The sequence below is a fragment of the Trachinotus anak genome, unplaced genomic scaffold, assembly GCF_046630095.1.
Source record: "Trachinotus anak isolate AG129_WGS33_773 ecotype Australia unplaced genomic scaffold, CSIRO_AGI_Tana_v1 ptg000003l, whole genome shotgun sequence".
Taxonomy (NCBI): domain Eukaryota; kingdom Metazoa; phylum Chordata; class Actinopteri; order Carangiformes; family Carangidae; genus Trachinotus; species Trachinotus anak.
This window is the reverse complement of record NW_027273854.1, coordinates 25276837-25298296: the sequence shown is the minus strand read 5'-3', so window position 1 is coordinate 25298296 and position 21460 is coordinate 25276837. Positions and strand designations below refer to the sequence as shown.

At 39.0% G+C, this 21460-nt stretch overlaps 1 long non-coding RNA gene across 2 annotated transcripts; it reads left to right on the top strand.

The window, feature by feature from the left end:
* The first annotated feature begins 542 nt into the window (after positions 1-542).
* Positions 543-20950, top strand: LOC139618705 (uncharacterized). 2 transcript variants are annotated; one of them, XR_011689776.1, is made up of 4 exons: positions 543-594; positions 2626-2741; positions 19635-19863; positions 20184-20950. It is a non-coding gene; the product is annotated as an uncharacterized lncRNA (long non-coding RNA). The 2 variants fall into 2 exon arrangements; XR_011689775.1 differs by having other exon boundaries at positions 19514-19863.
* The last annotated feature ends 510 nt before the right edge of the window (positions 20951-21460 follow it).

The window sequence follows — 21460 nt, the reverse complement described above, 5'->3', positions numbered from 1 at the left end:
CCTAGTTCTATTAGAAGGCTGAAAGATCTCTGAAGGAATGCTATCACTGCTTTCTGCCATGTTTTGACTGGTAGACTGTTGCTGGTTAAAGCTGTATAGTACCTAAGTAGGGTTGCCACTCGTCCCATATAATACAAGATCATACTGTACTTGAAAATAAAATGCTGTGTTCAATATTGAATCAATACAGGATGCAATTTGTCCTATACCCTGTAGTAGTACTAATAACTGGTTATAGTCTGCAAGTGGATTGGAGAAGTTTACCAATGAGCAGTACATACTCTGCTTGCTGTGAGAAAATACATGTATGGTCGTCTTCTACAGGTGGCTCACCTGGTAGAGCGCATGGTGTGACCGCTGCACTCTGGGTTCAAGTCTGACAAATGGCCCTTTGCTGCATATCAGATGCTCTTTATCTCTCCTTGACTTTCCTCTCCAATGCTAATTGTATTAGTATTTTGCTACATTTTGGGAGGGGTGGGGGGTGGCTCCTGTTACAAGGTGTGGCTTCTGAGGAATCTATATAGATAGATAGTTCTGCAGAACTACCAGGGACCTGTTGGCAGATCAAACTGTCAACATCTTGTAACGCTGGTGAGTTGATAAACCTAAATGACTTTTGAGTGTCATGCATTTTTGAAACTGTTCAAATTTTTGTAATAAAGAAACGTCATAGTTTTGTTGTTGCATTTATTGGTATTGTTAGATTTAGATTTTCTGTATTTGTGTCACAGTACATTGTGTTTGTGTAAATGTGTTGTTTTACTATCACACTCTGGAAAACAGATCAAATTCAACTATTACCAGTGAAGGCAGGGCTGCAGACCAGTGTTTTACATTACTTGCTGCACTGGTGTACTCGGCCCATATATAGCATGATTGTCAGGTGCTACTTCCATACCTGGACCATTTAGTGCACACAAAGAAAATATTCCAGCTGTCAGTCAACACTGGAAGATGAAAGCCAGAATCTACCCAGATGCAGAAATATATGGGCCAGACCCGGGCCATGGAACCAGGGTGTATACTGGGCCGAAGTTTGCTATCTGGGCAGCATATAATTTGAGTGCAGCTAAAATGTTTTAACCACGCCTTTGGGGCTACAGTAATAATAATAATATAACATTTAAGCATTACCTTTTGTGAAATTGGAAAAGCCATTCTTTGTGAAAGGTAGATTCAGTTTTGGCCTCTTTGTTTGTTGTAGGCTCTGGCTCAGAGTCAGAGGAGACAATATCTGCCAAAGATGCTGGGTCAGGATTAGGCATCAACAATATAATCAGTATAGTCGAATCTCCTATATAATCCTAGACTGAGTAAACTCAAAATAGGCTTCAAACAAAGAAGGGGGAAGCTCACTGGGGGAAAGCTACAGTTCTGGAAGGTACCGTTCATGAGAAAAGTCAAACCGAACACTTGGCTGAGATTTCTGGCACATTTTGGACTTTGATATGTTACATTACTTTTAGGCTTGTCTTCACTCCTATCTCCATTGTGTTTCTTAGGTAATAAGTCCGAGATCACCATCTCTTGGCTCACTCAGTTATTACATCTGCAAATGAAAATAAAACCTCTGGGGGGAGATCTGGTTAAGTTTAAAGTTAATTTGAGTTTGTTGAATTGTCAACCTTTGGATTTCACTGTATGCCCTGAGCCACAGTGGCAACGCTAATACTTATTTTTCTTCACATTTTACATATACACTTTACCACTTAAGGGTAAATTGTTTTCTTCCTAGTTATTCTTTTAAATAAATTCTTCAAGTCCACATTATTTGAATCTAAGATTTTATTTGTTTGTGTTCACACTTATTACACGAAGTCTGTATCTAATATTCCCTTAACTGACTTAAGCCAGTTACCTCAGGTTCACTCTGATTCATTTGTTTAATTCTGACCTCATTACTATGTGCTCATTACATGCTGCATTTATTCAGTTGCTTATAGATATTTAGTGACAATTAACATCACAATGTGTGTTCTTTAAGGACAGAAACAAGAGATCATTTTAATCATTTTCTATCAAATATCAGGTTGTGCCCTAACCAGGATTTTTAATTAAAGTGTGGCCTTTGTTGCACTATAACCCCAAGTCTATAAGGTATTAAATAGATGGTAATGCTTCTTCATGTTGGCTACAATAGCAAAGGTGTCTCTCTGTACGTGGTGAAGCCCCCATCACCATTCATGGCAGTGGTGCTTCTGGATGGACAAAAACTCATTTATGAAATTCTACTGACTAACAAACACAGACAGACAGACAGACCTGCACAAAATGTGTTCACTGACTCTCAGTGCATACATACATACATATCCTGCAATGACACATTCAAAGCCTCTCATCCAATACATTTTTTGCAGTGAAATTAAATCTATTTCAAGCAACCATACAATCCCATGGAAGCCCACCAACAGTAGAGTACGATGGGCCATATGCTGCCACAGCACAAAATGATCAAACGAACGCAAGTTAGATGAAGATGTACACATGAAAGCAGATAAAGTAAAACAAACAAATAGCATGGCTGTGCTGACAGATATCAGATTTGAGTAATCTAAATATCTGTTAATTACAACTAATGTATCTCAACAGCACATTTAACGTGAGTCTGTGCTTCCCCTGCAGTCTGACAGCCTAACTGAGAGGAGCCACAGGATTGGCTGACATGGTGGTGGTGAGAAGGTGGAGTCAAAGTGGAGCCAGAGCAGCTGGTTGAGGAGCTCTACCACCTCCTCTGACAGGTATGGAATGCCATTTTAAACAATATTGAATAAATAAACAAATACATAAATAGGGCTAAATAAATATATACAGCTGTGAAATTAATCCTGAAGAAATTAGGTAATACATTTAGAAATATATAAATAAATGTAAATATAAATGAGTCAAAAGATAAATAAGTGGCTTTACAAATGAATAACTAAATAAATAAATTAAATTAAATTAAAAATGACTAAATAGCTGAATAAATACCTTTGTATTTTAAAAATTACATTATTATTATTTATTTCAGGGGACTTGTATTTTATAATTACACATTTATTTATTTCAGTAGACTTTTATTTCCTAATGCCACATTTAATTCCCAGCTCTTTTTATTTCCGTCTGTCAGACTAAAGCAACAGCACCAAAGCAGCATTAAATCAGGCTGCAATGTCATGCTAACTAGCTGTAGCTGTGGCATAGAACCTGTGAGATGCACAGGGGAGAGGAATGTCAGGGCAGCCCTGCATAGGCTGCTGCCCCTGCAACCCAGACACAGAGAAGCAGTAGTATGCATGGCAAATGAAGATGAAATGTTCAATGGATATAAGCCTAATATAGGGTGGCCCTGAAGGTCAATATATATATATATATATATATATATATATATATAGTTTAACATGTCCCTATGGTCAAATTATTTTCAATCTTTTCTAGGGGTACCATCATTTTTGTCCAGTCCAGTTTCATTAATTTATTTTTTTAAATGATTCTATATATATATATATATATATATATATATATATATATATATGTCCTGAGGTGTGTCCTGTAATTAGCATCACAGGTGTCTTCAACCTTGTAATCAGTCAGTCTGCCTATTTAAAGGGTGAAAAGTAGTCACTGTGCTGTATGGTGTGTACAACACTGAACATGGACCACAGAAAGCTAAGGAAAGAGTTGTCTCAGGAGATTAGAGAGAAAATTATAGACAAGCATGTTAAAGGTAAAGGCTATAAGACCATCTCCAAGCAGCTTGATGTTCCTGTGACTACAGTTGCACATATTATTCAGAAGTTTACAGTCCACAGGACTGTAGCCAACCTCCCTGGACGTGGCCGCAAGAGGAAAATTGACGACAAATTGAAGAGACGGATAATACGAATGGTAACCAAAGAGCCCAGGATAACTTCCAAAGAGATTAGAGGTGAACTCCAAGGTCAAGGTACATCAGTGTCAGATCTCACCATCCCTCGCTGTTTGAGCCAAAGTGGACTTCATGGAAGACGACCGAGGAGGACACCACTGTTGAAAACAAATCATAAAAAAGCGAGACTGGAATTTGCCAAAATGCATATTGACAAGCAACAAAGCTTCTGGGAGAATGTCCCTTGGACAGATGAGACAAAAATTGAGCTTTTTGGCAAGTCACATCAGCTCTATGTTCACACATGCAAAAATGAAGCATACAGAGAAAAGAACACTGTACCTACTGTGAAACATGGAGAAGGCTCAGTTATGTTCTGGGGCTGCTTTGCTGCTTCTGGCACAGGGTGTCTTGAATCTGTGCAGGGTACAATGAAATCTCAAGACTATCAAGGCATTCTGGAGCGAAATGTGCTGCCCAGTGTCAGAAAGCTTGGTCTCAATTGAAGGTCATGGGTCCTCCAACAGGATAATGACCCAAAACACACAGCTAAAAACACCCAAGAATGGCTAAGAACAAAACATTGGACTATTCTGAAGTGGCCTTCTATGAACCCTGATCTAAATCCTATTGAACATCTGTGGAAGAAGCTGAAAGATGCAGTCTGGAGAAGGCACCCTTCAAACCTGAGAGAGCTGGAGCAGTTTGCTCATGAGGAGTGGGCCAAAATACCTGTCGATAGGTGCAGAAGTCTCATTGAGAGTTACAGGAATCACTTGATTGCAGTGATTGCCTCAAAAGGTTATGAAACAAAATATTAATTTAAGGGTATCATCATTTTTGTCCAGGCCAGTTTCATTAGTTTGTTTTTTTAAAATGATTCTGTTGAACCACAATTCAAAAGCAATGTCTGATTTTCATTAGTTAATTTTCAGTAAATTTTTATGTATTATTCTTTTTGTCAGTTTGAAGTTCTTTCAGTGACCATTGTGGGTTTTTTTTTTCTTTAACGGACGGGTACCAACAATTTTGTCCACGTGTGTGTATATATATATATATACAAAAAAATTGTTGTTGTCATGTATTATCATGATGCTCCTCTCACCTTGTGTGCACTCAGACAGGTATGTAAGTGAGTACTATGGTTATGCCGACACTCTGTGTCTCTATTGCTCTGAAACTTTCTGAAACTTTCTCGTGATTCAATAACAGATTTTTAGGTTTGTATGCCTTCACAAAAATCATGAACCTAAGACAGCGTTAAAGGTTTATCTCAAAGGTCTACAACACGAGCTCATAGCAGTAAGAGGTGCAATAAACGGTGGATCGGTCGCTCAACTGAGTAACTTAAGTTTCCCTTAACTTTCCCCTTAACTGCCAAATGACAGCATATCAAGAATTACATCATATGTATGTCCTTTGTATGTCACTTTAAAATTTCACTTTTATTTATTTTATTATTCATTTATTCATTTATAAAGCTATTTATTGCTTTATTTATTGAATTATAAATTTATATTTACATTAATTTATATATTTATACATTTATTACCCTATTTATTTATTTCAGGATTTATTTAACAATGACTGGTGGTGGGAATTGCAGTGTATGACTAGTGTGCATGAAGAGATTCATTTTAGAGTGGGAGACAGTAACCCAGGTTATTTTCTGTAGCTTCAGTTCACAGATATTTCCTTAATGCCTCAAATATAGGCTATTGACAAATGCTACAATTTAAAGTCGTTCCCTAAACGCCTCACATGCAAGTAATCAGTAGACGCTAGTTGGCGGTTGCACATAGAGAAGCCTTTAGTCTTTCACTCCGTTACTGCAGCACAGCTTTAGACAGGTGGCCAAAATGTATGCAGTTTGAAAGAGTGAAATAAGGCGTTCTTTGAAACGTATCGTGTCTGCAGTAAGTAGCCTGTCTGATTTTTGGTGGCTGCACCACAAGTTGTCAATCCACACACATCAGATTTCAGCTGGCTGATGATTACTTTTCATCATTAACCCATGTTCATATCAAACACTACCAAGCTGGTTGTTATGATCACAATAATAATAGCGATAATTAATAACAATTTGGTGTGTGTTGAGTACAACATCCATCATTTTTCACGTTGAGTTTTATTTAACCCTGATGGAAAGTTTCCAGCCTAGTGTCAGAAGATTTACAACTCTTAGTGTTTTGTGAGGTCACACTGACTTTTGACCTTTGACCACCAAAACCTAATCAGTCCAAGAGACGGTTTGTACCAAATTTGGAGAAATTCCCTCAAGCCGTTCACAAGGCCAAAACCACGTTTTGTGAAGTCACCACAACCTTGACCTTCGAAATCCACTTAGTTTATCCTTGAGTCCAAATGAATGTGCCAGACATGAAACTTTAAGTTCCATCAAGAAGTTACTGAGGTATGGTGTCCACAAGAATGTACGGATGGACAGACAGACAGACAACCCGAAAACCATATGCCTCCTGTGTGGAGGGGTAAACAAACTGAACGTCAATTTGGCTAAGCGGCTAGTGGCAAGCTAAAGGCAAAGCTCCTGTGCTAAATTTACTTGTAAATGATCAGTCAGAGAGAAAATTAGAAGCTCATCCACGTCTGTGTCAGCTGTTGAATGGATTGAATCTGCTGCTCTGCCTCTCACTCAGAACAGCAAACACAGAGAGAGGTGCCTCTCGCGGGGCTGTACTGTGACTCTCCTTTTTGTCCCAAAAGTTATCGGATTTGTTGGTAAGTGATTTAGGAAATGACACTAAAGAGGTCTGAAAAGTCATTAAATCTAGTGTCAAAATTGCAAAGCTCACCACGCAACACTGTAAAGGCAAAGCTCCTGAGTACCAGTCGAGGCAGTAGTAGCAGGTTCAATCCAATCATCACACCATTATAACCAGTCCGGCTTTAGACTGAGATAATATTGTCACACTAATTAACATATGGGTGCAGAAATACAGAAATAATTAAATGTAGAAATGCAGAATTAAATAAATAAATAAATAAATAAATAAATAAATGTAGGAATACATAAATGAATGAATGTAAATACAGAAATAACATTTTTCATTACCAAAATATGTATATTTCACATTTATTTACATATTTAATTATTTGTTAATCCATTTATTTGTTTGTTTATCGATTGTTTATCGGTCATTTTTTTCCATTGACACATCCCACATGAATCCCAGAGGGGTCCCTCAAAATTGTCAAACTCTAATTGGCAAAGAGAAAGAGAGAGAGACCATCAGAGGGAACAGCAGTGCATGTATGTGTGTGTGTGTGTGTGTGTGTGTGTATTAGGTCTTTTTCTCCGCTCTGATCTTTTGCATTAATCATTTAAATAAATGTGTGATGATACATTTAACAATGTGACTGAAATTTTTATGTGCACAACTAATACCTTATTTTCTAGTAGGCTCGTGTCCTTGTCTAGTTACTAACAATGAGAATAGCAGCAAAGGAGAGAGAGAGACAGAAAGAGGAGGAGAGGAGGAGAGAACAGGAAAGGGCGAAAGAGACTGAGGAGCAGAGACGTGAAGAACTGAATGAAAGACTTGAGAAATCACACCAAAAAGAGCAGCATGAGACACAGCACATCAGAGAAATGTTAGAGAAACGAAAGACAAAGCAACGTATTCTAAAAGGCAGTCTGGCTGAGTTTGGTGCAAACTATGAATCAGATGAGTTTCTGAAAATCCTCTCATCAAAATGCTGCATCCCTGTTCCAAGTCTCAGTCTCGCTCAGCTGACTGCTGATCAGATGGGAAGCATCACGTCAGCCCTGGACGAACTCTTGTTTGATGAATGGATCAGTGCTCCTCCATCCCTTCTCACTCTGCAGCACACACAAGTGTTCATCACAGAGCTGTGTGTCCTGTCTCTGGAGATATCTGAGGGGTTTTCCTTACACGTCATCTCCAATCATGTGCAGTCCCTGTTGGGGTCCATCAGTCAATCAGCATGCAATGTTTCTGAAACTTTCCTGCTGACTCAAGCCCTGTATCTGAATCTGATGCACTTCTTCCCTGACAATAGGAGCTGTGATAGCAATAGCAATGCAACTCTCATAGCCAAACAATGGGCTGAGGGGGACCTTTCCAACGAGCATCTCTTTCTTATAGAATTCCTTGGCACCCTCACGTCATCGCTACAAAATACGGTTGAAAGGACTTCCATGTTCATTTTAAAGATGGAAATCCAGTGCTTGAAGCTTCTTCTATCCATACTCACACATCAAAATGGCAAAGAAAGCCACTCAGAATGCACTGAAATGCTTCTAAGACTCGTGGAGACAAACCAATGGACACCAACAGAGGCACTGACTCTGCTCAAAGTGCTGTCAGAGAACTATGCAGAGGATGCTGCAATCACTGAAGTACTCACATTGCTTCACATGTATGACATATCACCAGAGTGGACAGATGACTCTGGACACTCTCTCATCCAGACTCTGGACCTCATTGGCCCTGAGAGGTTCCGACCTGATTTTCAAAAGACTCTCAAAGAGCAAGATGAGAGGAGTCTAACCTCAGCTCTAACAAAATTAAAACAGATCAAGAATTTGGATGACTCTGTTGTTGATATGATAAAAAACATTACGACTGGCATCCTGCGATATTCCGAAAATGTTCCAAAAGATGAACTATTCATGAAACACTCCTTTAAATGTGCAAACCTGAACACAAATGACATCCAAAACTCTCTGTCTCTGCTCTGCAAAGCAGTATTTGACACAAAAGGCTGGTGGCCCACAGTGCAACAAATGCTGAGGTGGTGTGTGTTGATCCTGAGTGAGAAGAGTGTACCACTACAATTGGTTGGTATGGAAGAGGACCCATGTGTCACAGCCATGTTTGCAGCCACACAAGTCTGCAGGGGAAACAAAGTGGACATTGTGCTAAACTCTGACAGGCAAACTAAGGAGTGGTCTGACTTCTACGAGCACCTTGGAATTTCTCTGAACACAAACATGAAGAAAACTACTGCATCATACGGGGATGTCTATTAAGTGTCATGCCTCAGCTGGATAGCTGAGTTCTTTTTTGTTTCCCCCAGTGTTCTTTGTCTTGTACTTCCTGTTTTATTCTGATACTCACCTCTTATCTCGTTTCAGGTTCTTCACTTCCTGCCCTCATGTGTCTTCCCCTTGTGTGATTACCTGCCCTGCCCTAATGTGTTGCACCTGTGTCTCATTGTCTTCCCTCTCCCAGAGTATTTAGTCTCAGTGTTCCCTTCCTTCTGTGCCAGTTCGTCTTGTTCCTTGTGACTACGTTCCAGCCTTTTTTCCCTGTGAGCCTGATTAGTTCCTTGTCTTGTTTTTGGTTGTTGACCCTGCCTTTGTCTGCCGATTTGGATACCTTTGCTTCGCTGACTGATCACCCGTGTACCTACTTTGCCTTTATTAAAGGACTTATTGTGAACTTGCAAACTGTGTCTGTCTGCATCTGAGTCCGAGCCATGGTTCAGACCTGACATGAAGCAGATATTGTGTACGGTACCATGGATGATTTTGTTTCTGATTACCTTCAATATGGCTTAGAGGTGATGAAAACAAGGAATCCACACCTTAGCCGAGGATTTATGATTGAAGAAGGAAGCCTCAGTGCTTCCCATAATCTGGAACTCTCTAGGTTCATGGAAGATGATGCCTTGGTGTTTGCTGCAGAGATCCTGCAAAGTGCCATGGGTAATTTTTGTAGTGTAGATATGGAACCGAGACACAGGTTTATTAAGGCTCTTTTTCGGGTCCTCCACACAAACCTAAACAGACACACAGACGCTGACACTAAAATCATAACCATCTCACAAAAATGCACGAGGAAAGAAATGACTCCCAATGAGGTCTACATTCTGACTATTCTTGAGAATCTCCTTGAAGAGTTCACTGGAGAAACTGACATTGAGAAAAACAGGGCATCTCTGGGAGGCCAGTTGTGTTTGGAGACATTATTTGCCTGTGCAGTGCAATTCCAAGCCTCAAAAAAACAAACCAAAGAACTCTTCCAAATGGTGTCAAATGCTGTAGCGCAACAACTTTGGTCACCGAAAGAGGCTTTAAACCTCCTTGTAGTGTTAACTGACCACCATCATGATGAAGACTTAATTTCCATCATGAAGATTTTACATCTGATAGAAACATATCAGGTGTCTTCTGAGTGGACAGATGAGAAGAACCAGTCTCTCATTGAGCTCTTGAACTCATCCAAAACTGAGAATGTGATCCAGCTTTTAGAAAAAATGTTCAGGGATGAGAAAAAAAAGCATTGACTCTCTTTTTGATGAAATACGGCAGATGAAAAACATTGATGAGCCAACACTGGAGAAATCATGCTGTATAGTAACAACAGTAAAGAACCTGATTGAATCTGGTGAAATTAAGAACCACACAGATATACAGCAAGCCAGGAATCTGAGTCACAGCACAGACACAGAAGACCTTCAGGAGATCCTGGCAGTGTTATGCAATGCTGTACACTTGCACAGGGCTGAAGGAAACTGGTGGCCCAGAGCCACTCAAATGATAAGCTGGTGCTTGTTGGTCTTGTCAGACACTGGAAAGCTCCTAGAGATAAGAACAGGAGAGGGAAAGTCTTGTATGACACAATGTTTGCATCAATGTTTGCAGCACTTCGTGCACTTAGGGGTGAAAAAGTCGATGTGGTGTCCAGCTCTTCTCTGTTATGTCAAAGAGATGCAGAAAAATGGACCAACTTCTACAGATACCTTGGCATCACGGTGGATACAAACACAAATAAAACCAAAGATGAAGAGAAAAAGGAGTGTTACCAGAAGGATGTGGTCTATAGAACAATCGAAGCCTTTGCTGCGGATCACCTTCGCCAGATATTTGAGATGAAGGATGTGAGGACCGATCGCAGCTATCAGTGCATCATAATCGATGAAGTGGACTCGCTGCTGCTGGATCGTGGAGTGCAGCTGACCTACCTCTCCAGCCCCATGGTTTCCATGCAGCACCTGAACATTATTCTGGCCATGATCTGGAGTCATGTCAGCCAGTATGGCTTAGTGTCAACAAGACACCAGACTTTTATACGGGGTCTCCCTGCTTCATTCCCCTAGGCTATATTTGACTCAATTGGCATTGAAGGAATTAATGATCCCATGGATATTTTATCTATTGCTGAGGAATCAAAGATGAAGATGAGAATCAGAGGGATTTACAGAGGATATTTACAAGTGCAAAAAATATGACCTACTCAGGAAACTAACTGTGAGTCAAGATGCAGTAATAGATTTTTTCCACAAAATTGAGGAGTATGTCCCCTGTGGTTTCACTGTATACACTCTGGATGACAATGGATTGCTCTGTCTTAGAAAGGCCAGCCCATACAACAACCAGGACATTCCAGAAAACACATTTCTTGTTTTGGAGGAAGGCCTGTGTTGTCCTCTCTATGACTCTGAAGAAATTCTTATCAAGCCCATTGCAGAATTAATCTCACAGAAGATTCAGTACACATCCTGCACAAACACTACAGACAAAATCAACATCCCTGGATTCCTAAGAAATCTGATAGAGAAGAAATTGTCAGTGTGGGTTCAGAATGCCTTTCTGGCAATGAAACTGAGGGAAGGACGGGAGTATGTTGTAGAAAACGACAGTGTCTATCTAGTGGACTTCAGATCCACTGGTATTGTAGAACTGAGTAAGAAGTGGGGTGATGGTCTACAGTAGTTTGTTGAGATTAAACACCAAATCAAACTGAGCACAATTTCAACAGTGACAAACTACATTTCCAACATTTCCTTTTTTGAAAAATACCATGGGAAAATATATGGAACAACAGGGACACTTGGGAATGAAACAGACATGCTGTTTTTGCAGGACCTATATCCAAATCTCTCTGCCTGCAAAATGCCAACTTTCAACCGCAAGAAATTATTTGAGGTTAAAGGTACTCTGACAACTTCAGCAGAAAAGTGGAAATCTGAAATAAAAGATGCGGTTATGGCTCAGATTTCCCCAAATTCATACAGAGAGGGAAGAGCAGCCTTGGTGATATGTCAAACTATCAACGCAGCCAAAGAGCTCTATGAAGAACTGAAAAGCATCATCCCAGGTCAAATCATTCTCTACTGCCGCAGAGACAAAGACAGTTTGAGCAAAATAGATAAGACACTGGATGCTGGTGATGTCATTGTTGCTACAAACCTTGCTGGGCGTGGCACAGACAAAAGTCTCTGAAAAGGTGAACAACAAGATGATGCACAGGACTCTCTTAAGTACCTAAGTGAGGAATGCATTATTGGCCTGGAGTTTGTAAAAATGTCCAACTCAGTCAACAGCGAACTCAAACCAACCAGCCTCATAAAACAGTTAACAACCAGGTGCAACATGTTGAGTTACTTCTGTAAAAACATTAGTGAGGCTATCAAAAAGCTGGATGAGATAAAAAACAAAGGGGAGAAGGCAAAAGCCAATAAATCACTCATGTTCTCTTTGGTGTCAAGCTCTGATGAAGACCTCCAAGTGGAGGCCTACAATCTCTACAATTGCGGCCTGAAATACGTCTTTTCTGTCGAAGAGGAGCCCCGTTTCCCTTGGGAAGCTCTGGTGTTGTTCTGTCTCGAAGCTCTGCAGGTTGTTGGAGGGATATTGCTAACTGTATTTACATGTGGAACATTAGCTCAAGTTGGCATTGGACTGATCACCGAAGGAATATCAGACTGGATCACTGTTATTGAGTCCTTGGTGACAGGGGAATTCAGTTGGGCACAGTGGGCTACAGAAAAAGCCATTTCTATTGGTGTATCTCTCATTGGGTTTGGAGTTGGAAAGTTGGTTGCAAAAGGTTTCAAAATGCCAAAGCTTCTCTCCACACAGACTAAAAATAGCCTTACTTTTACTGCAAAGACAAATATGAAGAAAGCAGTGAAACACACTGCAAAAAGCATTGCAGAAGAACTAATTATCTATGGATTTGGGAAGGCAGAAGAGGAATTACTTGACAAAATACTAGATGGCATTAAGAATGATATTAAAAAGAGAATTATAGATGATGTGGAATCCCACATGGAAAAAGAGCCCTTGGCTGCAGCAATAGACTCTGTTATTCTCTCACACCTTGAGGATAAACAACAGTTTTCTGATCTCCTGCTGGTCAAAGAAAGAAAGACCAAACTTATAGGTATTTTCAGGGAATTAACCAACACTGTATTAAAGCCATTCTATGCTGACCTAAGCTGGCAGGAAAGCCTTTACTCATCCATCAGCACAGTGATTGACAGTGCTAGCTCAGAGGCCTCAGGTAAAACACGTGGAATACTGAGAGCCATCCAAGTCACTCACATGGGGACACTGGCAGGAGATGCCATCCATACAGTGCACAGACTCTCAAGCAAGTTTTTCTCAAACTTCAATGAGCAGCTGCTTAAATTTCAGAAGGAAGAACATTTCTCAGAGAAAGTGAAGCGAGATGAGCTGTCTGCTACAGAAACTGAAACGCTAAAAGAATTCAAGTGAGATTTAGCCGAAACCGTCAGTGCTTTAATAGCCAGTGCTATGGTAGATGTGTTCCACCAAAAGTTTTCCAGTCATTTAGTTGTTTATGCCCAAGACCAATTTCATGGTGTCCTAAGTGATCATGTAAGAACTGGCTTAAAGAGTGACAGAACAGAGGAAGAACTCCTAGCTGGACAAAACAGCAGCTACACTGCAAACATGTCAGGAGACCCAAATTCAAAACATACACTTGCAGAAGAGTCAGGTGAACACTCAAAGTCACATGCCGAAAAGATCAGGGACTCCACAACAGCAGGTACCATTCTTGATATCAAAGTTCTGTCAGAAGCCACTGGCACTAAAGTTGTCATCCTAACACAGGACAGACATGGCAAGCTTACCAAAATGCAGGATCTGAATCCAGACACTAAACCTGTAACACAAACTGTGACACTGGCCTACAGACCAAAGAGTTCCCAATACGCAGAAGGTTATTACAATGTGTGTATCAATAATAGGACAGTGACTGTAATAAACAAAGAGAAGAGTGGCCTGTTTCCTACTTTAGCGCAAGGCATGAAACCTGACGCTAGTGAAGAAGAGATCACTTCAGAAGCACATCGCCTCCGATCTGTGGAGGCTGACACACTACTGGGATCCGCAAACCAATGGGAGAATGACATCATACGCAAAAAGTGGAAAGAAACAATCATAGGAAGGGACTCGTGCATAGCAGAGGGAGATGTACCAAGAAAGATCATACAAGAACACAGAGAGGTGCTCAAGGAAACGGTTGGAAGAGTAAGACACTACAGATATTGGAGAAGATACAGGCGTAAAACGCCTGACATTCAACAATTTATTAATACTCATCAACAACCACCAGTGAGTAGTATATTGGACGCTAGAAAACTTAACCAGAATAGCAAATTAGCAGAAGCCATGCTTGAAGTAGCAACTGACTCAGGCTCCCTGAATGCCAGCCTGATCTCTAATGTGAGAAAGCATCATGGCCCTGGACTTCCAACTGAAAGTTTTCAGTTCAAGTTTTTCAGTATGAAAAAAAAGGTCTGGGCTTCACTGGCTGCCACAATAAGCCAGGATGATGTTGTGGGCGTCTTCAAACAGATCATTATGGGTTCAATCCCTATCATGATCAACATAAAGGACATGGTACTGAGTAAAAGCAGGCTTAAGACTGTTGAAAAAACTTATTAGCAACATTCTAAAGATCTTGTAGAGGAATGGTTTCACAAGCTTCGAAGGAAGGCAATGACAAGAGACGATTACAACACCCTTAATTTATGGATCGACAACGAAGGCTACAGGGATCAAAACGATTCACACAAGAACCAAGTCTCAAAATTCCAATGAGTCAAAGGTAACGTGACATTTAATATAAAACAGCAGTTTGTAGTATGAGAATAGTTAATAAATGGGTGGGTGGTAAGTAGAGTCACATATACATACAGCAGCTTTGCATCCAATGTTCTAGTCATGCCTTTGGCACGAGGCTCAAACTGGTGAGGGAACAATGGGCTCAACCTCACCATAAAAAAGTATAGGCTGAGATGAGCTAACTCATCAGCTCATAACTCTTTTGAGTTGCAACATCTCTTGGCTGTCTAGGCACCTGCAGGGCTGTTTTCTTAGAGCACATATATTCACCATATGTACACATCCGTATAAGAGATGATTTGTACTGAATAGTGAATGTGTATAAATAACCTTTGAGAGGAACACGATTTATTGATTGATTTATTTATTTATTTATTGGTGAATAAAGTTCATTTTTCATCTATGAAAACAAGGCCAAGAGGCAAATGGGAAAAAAAATCCTTTTTTTTCCTTTTCTTTTTTTGTTTATAGAGCAAAGATGTACAAGAAGATCCATCTGCCTCATCTTCATTTGGACACCTGTCTGGATATTTGTAACAAAGATAAGGTTTTTTGTTCCATTCGAGAATTCTCCTTTATAAGCTGACCCGAGGGACCTCCCTCTGTGCCGCCACGTCACTGTCACAGGCGACTCGTTTTCTACCTTCTGTGCTTCTGATTCACACGAGTATAGAAACAACGCTCTTGAATTTCAATTTTAAAATTCCAGGGGCCCTTATTGCAGAAAAAAACATTAAGTACATATCCTGTTTTACAGTATACAATACAATAAAGAACAATCTCAAATTCTTCTTGCAAAATCAAGTTCAAAGTTCATTTTATTATACTATATAGGCTATTAAATTTGATGTTTTACCTTAACTTCAGGATACAGTTGATTACTTGTGCCAGATACATTGGTTTTACTGTATTCATCTGTCAAACAACAACTGAGGCTCTGGCAGACTAACACTATTTGGCTTTGTTGATTCCATAATGTTTGGGTTCGGGTGTCTATATATATATACCTTTGTAAGTGTAGCTTCATAATCATAATTGATTTTACCATGTTTGACTTGTTAGCTTGTTACTTTGTATGAACATGAAAGTTGCTGATGCTCTTGAGAACCCATCCATAAGATGGTAAATTTATTTTTCATTTACAATTATACCTTAATAATCCTAATTAATTGTTTATCATTTTTTTACTTCTTAGCTTGCTCATTCATATTTTAGCCAAAAAATAGCATTTAGCATTATTACCTTATATGAACACAAATGTTGCTGATGCTCTTGAGAGCCCATCCATAAGATGGTAAGGATCATTTTCGTTTACAATTATACCATATTAATCATAATTATTTTTCCTATTTTTTTTTACTTCTTAGCTTGCTCAGACATATGTTAGCCAAAAAACTGATTGTGCTGATGCTCTTGAGAACTCATCCATAAGATGGTGAAGATGGATTATGTTTTGGGCATAGTTCAAGTTTTTACATCATTTAAGTTGTTATAGTCTGTACAACATTGTCAGGATTTGTGCTTTATGATTGCATTTTTGACATGATACATTTTTAATTACTCATTACCTACTTTCTGATTTGCTTAATTACTTTGAAATTGGAAACACAATGTGCAAAAAATAAGGTGACAGTTCATGTGTCTGATATCTATGGATCCACTGCAGAGCATTTTTGTTTGTCATCTTTTCTAAGAACTAGTGAGGGAGAAATAGCTCAGAGGACTTCATTGGAAAAAGTCCTTTGTACTTTACAAGGAAATTATTCTTGGAATGATAATGTAATATTTTTTTACTTTTCTTTTTCATTTACATTTAAGCTGTACACTTTACCTTTGTAATTGTAGCTTCATAATCATAATTTTACCATGTTTGACTGGTTAGCTTGCTCAATCATATGTTAGCCAAAAAACAGCATTTTGCATTATTACCTTATGTGAACATAAAAGTTGCTGATGCTCTTTAGAACCCATCCATAAGATGGTGAAGATGGATTATGTTTTGGGCATAGTTCAAGTTTTTACATCATTTAAGTTGTTATAGTCTGTACAACATTGTCAGGATTTGTGTTGCTCAGAGGACTTTATTGGAAAAAGTCATTTGTACTTAACAAGGAAATTATTCTTGGAATGATAATGACATTTTTTTAGTTTCCCTTTTTCATTTTTCACATTTTTGATTTTTATGCATTTTAACCACATGTAACCTTTTTAATGTGTTTTTAAAATCACATTTATAAATTTTACTTTTATATGGGATTCTTATATACAGTTTTAATTCTTTATATTTTACCTTTCACATCCTACTTTTCAGATTTTTTGTACTCTCCTTGCTGTGTTGAATAAAACTAAGTAGATTGTCTTGATCTGCTAAAAAGGCAGATTCCTTTTTGTCTTTTTGGTCCTTACATTGCAGTGGCTCTTTCAACCACTTTTCAGTAAGGCCCCTTGTTATCTACCTGTTCCCTAAGATGTTAGATATGCTAATATATGTCCCTCAAGAGAGGGTGTAGTACAGCGATTAGAGACACTGGAGGTTATAATCACCTGGTCTGCTTTGGAGAGGAGGAGACCTCTGTGGATAATTTGGCTTCCAGTAAAAACCTTATCAATGACTTAATCCAAATCATTAGAGTGTTCAGTTGTGTTGAATTTATTTTCTGGTTAATGCCATAAAAACTTGATGTATACTGAGGAAGTTTCCCATCATACAATATTCCATAAAATCAATTAAAAAAATTACACAGTCAAACTTTTTCAGTTGTGCATTACATCATTGTACATTCACATGTCAGCTGCTGCCCTGCCGCTCACTCAGCACAGTAGACACACAGGGAGGTGCTACTCTCCTTTATGAATAATAGTTAAGATTTGTCCCAAAACTCACTAGATTTGTTGTTAAGTGCTTAACGAAAAGAACTCCACTAAAAGTTGTTAAGTCTAGTGTAAAAGTCACTAAGTTGGTAACACTGGAAGTCAAATAGCTCTTATGTACCAGTCGAGGCAGTAGGAGCAGATCCATCCAATCACAATGACCAATCTGAGCCAGTGGTAGGAAGGTATGTAGGCAGTTCTGCCAACCTAATTAACATATGGACACAGAAATAAATAAATGTAGAAATGTAGAAATGTGGAAATAAATAAATAAAAATAATAATAGAAATAAATATATAAATAAATAAATTAATGTAGAAATACAAAAATAGATTCATTAATAAATGTAGAAATGCATGAATAAATAAATGCATGTCAAAATACAGGAATTACATTTTGTCATTACCAAAATGTTTTTATTTTGCATATATGTATGTATTTAATAATTTATTTCTGCATTTATTTATTCATTTATATATTCATACTTTATACTTGTGCTTTATACTTATGCTATGCATAACCAGTTAACTACATAAGCTGTTCTGATAGGTCTTCTAGTTGCCGATTTTGGTCGCAATAAACTCTATGTCTCTCTCTGAGCTTCACTGATGTTTCCTCCTCTAACCATCTTTATACTGTTTACTTTTTCACCTGGAGACCTGGAGCAAGCAGGTGACTTGTAGCTGTGCTTAAACCCCAGTTTGTTTGTTTGTTTTTTTTACACTTTTCACGTGGAATATTATTCATAGCAGAGTATTTTTAAATAGTTGTGTTGCATTAAACAATTAGCTATTTATGCAACTGTAAGTTTTAGATGTTAATTCATACTGCATTTTTGTGTTAGTTTACAAAAATATATTTCCAATGTTCATACAGTTAATTATTTACACATTTATGCTCACACAGTTAACTGTTTACATATTTATGTTTACACAATTATTTGCAAGTTTAGACACTTCCATCTGAATGTTTGAAAACAGTTTTAACAACTTCCTGAATCCACCCCTGTGGTTTTCCTCTTATTTATCTCAGTCTAAGTCCTTCTAGCTTCTGATTGGGTAGTTTAGCGCCATGAGACTTAGTGACAGAAGGTGTTGTGGTGAGGTAGACGAAGTGTGGAGAAAAAAGTAAATACATTTCTTAAAACAATGTGTCTCTATCTGGCTGTTTCTTTAATTTAGAGTGATCCAAACAACCACATATCAGACCCTCATGTTACACTACGACCAAAAGCCAAGTCCTCCATGTGGGGTTGGACAAATAAAGTTGAATTGTGATTAGCATTAGCACTGGATATACCATTATTTTTCACTTTAATCAGAAGATGCAAACAAAGATTTGTGATCCTCATAGAAAATATAACTGGTCCAGGAACAGCCACTGAACTGATCCATTGTACAGGCAGGAGAGAGACACAGAGAAACGGAGACAGACAAGTTTATGGAAAGGAGAAAATCTAATTACACAGAGACATTTACACACATATTCTCTCTCTCTCTCTCTCTCTCTCTCTCTCTCTCTCTCTCTCTCTCTCTCTCTCTCTCTCTCTCTCTCTCTCTCTCTCTCTCTTTCTCTTTCTCGCTCCCCTCACACACACACAGACAGGCTTAGCAGATGTCAGTTGTAGCTCTCATCCTGCAGGCAGTGATGAAGTACTGTGTGTGTGTGTGATTGTGTGTGTGTGTTCATTTGTCTTCCTCCAGCTAGCAAGTAAGCCATCCAAAGCACAACCTGCTGTTTGGACAATACACCCTGATGGCAGGCAGTAAAACAAATGTGTGTGTGTGTGTGTGTGTGTGTGTGTGTGTGTCTGCGTGTGTGTGTGTGTGTGTGTGTGCGTGTAACTTTGTTTCCTCTGTGTCACTGTATTGTATCTGAGGTTTGAGAAATGTAACTCTTCCTCTCCCCTCTGTCTAATCACACAGAATGCTGAAAGATTAAAGGGAAAACCTGAATAAATGAGTGGAGGAACATTACGAATGCAGATGCTTCCACACCTGTGTACTGCATGGTACAATTAAGCAATTAACAGCCAATCATGCTCAGTGGCAGGTTCATCGTTGGGTTGCAGATGGAAGGAGCTCCAGGTCACAGAGACTGCTCAACCGGCTAGTGTTTCAGTAGGAACTGAGGTGACATCTGCATTTAGATCTGGGAGTGAGATGGCCTTCTCTATCATCATCATCAAAACACCAAATGAGGAAATGTCCTTTGGTCAACGGTCAAGTGAACTAGCATTTCTATCGTTATCGACCACTCAAATGGCTTTACAAAGGTAGCTGCATTCACCCATTTACACATCACTTCTTTTCCTGTAAATAGTGTTTTTCTGTACCATACACATTGATGATACTCTGGCCACACTGCTGAAAATCATGTCGCCCACCCCCTCCATAAAACTGGACAAACTGTTATGACCCTGCTGCATCAGGGAACATACACATTCTTGCACTCTCAATTTGCACATTGGTCCACATACCATACCTATTTATTTCTATTTTTCTACCTCTCATTTCTATTGTATACTTGTGGAATTCTGTGTATTTATGTCTTTTGTTGTTGTATGTTACTGTATTTTATTGTATTTTTATTCAGCTGCTGTGTGTCATGGCCTGCCGGGAAGGACTCATTGTGTTTGGATTTTTGTTTGCTCCCTGACCCCCAAGTGCTCCACCAATGCTCCACCTCCACAGCTGCCCCATCAAAATGAATTAAGAAGACAGAGAAGAATCAACACACTGAAGCTGTCCTGGTGGCCCAACACCATCTTTAAACACTTTGTGTTGGTTTTTCCATTAATGTGTCGCACATCTCCTAAAATCAGTTGTAAAATGTAAAAGAACATTGCACTGGTTTCACTGGCTGCATGTGTCTGGTATTGATCAAAGCCATATGGTGAAAAATAAACAATATTCAAGGCCAACAATCAATTGATCCACATAAACACATATTCTCTGATGTTATTCTGAAGTGAAGTGAATCTGAAATTAAATTACTTTATTTAAATGCCAAAAACAACAATTCCATTTTCTTTTCAGATTTAATTAAAGTGATAGTTTAGTAGTAGTGTTTTTTTTTTCCTGTGGGCATTTCTGAAGTGACTATGTGACTATATGACCCTGTCCACAGCAGAGTGCCTGTGACAGTGCTCCTAGCTTCTGTACCTCACACAACCCGCAGCAAACAACCCTAACTATCACTAGTTTGCAGTATTTTCAGGGTTCAAGATCATTAATTCAACAATATCAAATGTTATCTTTCCATTTACAATTTTGTCTTTCAAACTGGTAAAATATTTGGCCCCAGTTGGCTCCATATCAGCTCTGATAATAAATTGCACGTTCTTTCTGCTGGCACCTCAGCCACTGTTATCTCTCCACTTCATCCTCCACTTACCAGTGTCTCAGTCACTCAACCACCCACCTCTCTCTTCCTCACTTTTCTGTTTTGTCAGTTGTCCTCTTTGTCATCCTCCCTCCATCATTCATCCCTCTCTTTCTCCTGGTTAGTTTAACGTTTGTCTCCTATTCTCTTTCCTGTCTCACCTCAGTTTCTCTCATTTCCTTTTCTTTTTTTTTCTTTACTACCATATTTCTCTCAATTTTCCTATTTTTCTTATGAATAACAAGAAAAAGTTTGGTTTTCTTTGTAATTTACACCCATGCCTCCTCCCAGTGTTGTCCTTGTTTCTTTTAATTGATTCACCTTGTTTCTTTTCTTCCTTGTTTTCTCCTCCCCCGTTCCTCTAAACCTTTTTGTCAGTGTTGATGTCTGCTCAGATACTTTCAGCAAGGCTCAACAGATAGCATCTCTGCTGAAGCCCCGACCAGTCCGACCTTGTCACCCTTGTCTCGTTTATTTGTCCCTTTAAT